Consider the following 3,117-nt stretch of genomic DNA (forward strand, 5'->3'; position numbering starts at 1 on the left):
CTTTATATATGTTATTATACTGTTTATTTAAGTTTAGATACATTTAGGTTTACTTGTTTAGTTTTTTAATTAGTTTATTTTAAGATTGATGATGTATTTTTTCCTGTATTATTAAATAAACTACTCCATATTTTTTGTACATATTATTAGCCACTCAGTTACTTCTTCGTTGGTTATATTTCAATATTGCAAAGCTTCCGTCTTCAAAACGACACAAACAAAAAAAGCTTTTCAGGCATTCGTTATTGATCAGTTACAACTATGTGCTTTAAAGCAAACTAATATTATATACTTCTGAAAAACTAATAATTAATGACTAATTATTATGTTTGTTGTACATAATAGTTGATTATTACTTAACAACTGGCAGTTTTATTCTTTCACAAATTTTCTAACCAAATGTTATATTTTGGTAGGTCCGTCGAGTTTAGTAGAATTAACGAGAGTCGACATTTTATTTCTTTATTGAAATCAGAATTCGCTGTGAGAGATACTCCTTTGAGTGGGCTAAGCCGACGAAGGCTGCTTTAAAGTTTCATTAACGCGACGCCACCCGCCGCCGTCTGCAATTACATTCGCTATTTACTCGGCTTGTCGTGCGATATGTTGGCGCTGATACTACTAATTAAATCTAGTTCTTTTTATTTCTGCCCGATGTTAAAAATAACCAATGATGTCAATTACTTGGGTAGCTTACCTAGACGATTTGAGACAAAGTATAAGTTAAGAGTTTTGATGATACACGGTTATTTTCATTAGACTTATATTGACCGGGATATAGACCGTGATTACCTTTTTTATTTTTGTCGAGCTCCCGATATTTCGACGCAGTTGCATGCATCATGATCACGGAAAACTGACGAAGGAAAGAATTATGAACATATGTGAAACTTTAATTACTTCTAGTGGATAATTAATTAATTTAAAATGATCATAAAAATACGCACGTTGTTCTAAGAAGTTACATAATCATTGAAAATCACCAATTTGTCAACTTGACTAGGCTTTCAGTTATGAAATTATGGTTAAGATGGCTTCGAATACTTATAAAAAATATTCGTACTAAAAAAAATTGCGTACCTATTTTACCATAACAACACGCGTTGATGTCTTTTACACCAAATAATATTAGTTATTTACTTGCATTATAAAAATTATATACTTAAAGTGGGTAAAAAGTATGTACCTGAGGTTATATAGGTATTAAACCAATAAATCTTGATTAATATATGTTGGCTTACCCATTTTTTTGTTAGTTTGCCAGCTAAAGTGGCCTATATTCTTCGTTAACATCATCATAGTGATTCTACACGTAGGTAAGGTACAAGGTACATATATTCCATAAACGGGTACACAGTATTTTATATTTATTTTTAATACAGTTACACTAAAAGTGTTATTTAATTTAAATGTTTAGCCTTTACAAAATTGTTTCTACTTTTAATTTAATTTTTTAATTTTTGGCCGCACATTAACATTAAAAGGTCCAGACTTTTACTACCTTTTCGTAAGTATATCCTACAGACATCACCTGAACCTGACTCAGTTTGCACACTTGTATTGAAATGTAATATTCTCCTTACTGTAAATTGTATTACATTGTATTTATTACCGGTGACCGGACTCTTGACATAATTTCTAACAACATAAAGTTATAAATTGAAATAGATACCATACACTAAAGAAAAAGCGATCAGGCCCACCGGTGGCGAGGCCGGGAATCGAACCCGGGTCTCCAGCTATCGCGGCTGACGTGATAAACCGCTACACCACCTCGACCGCTGAGGAACCCGTCGAAATTTCTCTAGTGTATGTTATCTCTGAAGGCTAGGCGCCTTTGACCAACTCTAAGGGCGAGCAATTTGTGCTTGCACCTAAACATAAAGTTAATTAAATATTCCGAAAACGTCCAAAAAGACGCCTAGTTGCCCGATCTCTGATTACTACTTATACAATTTTATTTACATTTGTAAGTAAAGTAAGATAAGTCGCAAATAAATATCCACCACTCTATGCATTTTAAAGTTTGAACGAGTGTTTTGGGCCTGCTTGGGTTAGCAACTTGACGTGAAAGATAAGATTTTTTTTATATAAGTTATAAAAACAGGCGATTTATTATCTTTGATTAAAATACTGCATTTGTGTTGAATTATAATTTTAGGGTTCAGTACTTAATTTCGAAATTTTGTATTCATACTTGATATAGCCACCAGCTGTTAAGTAAACAAAGAGACCATGTGCTGGTCGGGCCATGCTCAGAGTAAGGTTCAGTATTAACCCGTCTATCGGAATAGAATTTTGCAAAGCAAAAAAAAAAACTCAAAAATTTTACAGGTACAGTAGGTGAATAAGAGCAACTTACATAGCCAAGCGATCAGCGGAGTATTGTATATGACAACGTATGTATTTTTAAGACCCTTGTTGAATACGGAATCCTAAAAGACCCAAAACTTTACGATTATTTTACAGATAACTTTTACGGTTGCAATAATTTAACATTCGTAAAAAGCGCGATTTATTTACAAGAGGCTTAAAAAAGAAGGCTTTATAAATTTAATCGCGTAGTCATAAATAAAATGTACATAAAATTCACAAATAAAGCTGAGCAAAAATTGTACAGGTCGTATTACGGTATACTTACAATATGCCTAACTTTCATGCCATAAATATTCGTTCCACACTTTATACATCCCTCGGACCTCGCACCTGCATATATTGATCCGAAGGACTTATATAGGTAGGTAGGTAGTGATGCAGTCTTTAAAAATAAACTCAAAACCATCTTGCTGAACATGACGTGTTATGCAGTCGATGAATACTTTGAACGGATTTCATTGCGCCACTCATAGTAAGTACTAAACAAAATAGAATTTAAAAATATTAATTATGACTTATATTGACCGGGATATAGACCGTGATTACCTTTTTGATTTTTGTCGAGCTCCCGATATTTCGACGCAGTTGCATGCATCATGATCACGGAAAACGATCATGATGCATGCAACTGCGTCGAAATATCGGGAGCTCGACAAAAAATCAAAAAGGTAATCACGGTCTATATCCCGGTCAATATAAGTCTAATGAAAATAACCGTGAATCATTCAAAACTCTTATATT

At 33.2% G+C, this 3,117-nt stretch overlaps 1 non-coding gene across 1 annotated transcript; it reads right to left on the reverse strand.

Moving 5' to 3' along the window:
* Positions 1-1,706: 1,706 nt before the first annotated feature.
* On the reverse strand, positions 1,707-1,780 carry Trnas-cga. Its single transcript has one exon. It is a non-coding gene; the product is annotated as a tRNA-Ser (tRNA).
* Between the last annotated feature and the right edge of the window lie 1,337 nt (positions 1,781-3,117).

Source organism: Leguminivora glycinivorella, chromosome 12 (assembly GCF_023078275.1).
Source record: "Leguminivora glycinivorella isolate SPB_JAAS2020 chromosome 12, LegGlyc_1.1, whole genome shotgun sequence".
Lineage (NCBI taxonomy): Eukaryota > Metazoa > Arthropoda > Insecta > Lepidoptera > Tortricidae > Leguminivora > Leguminivora glycinivorella.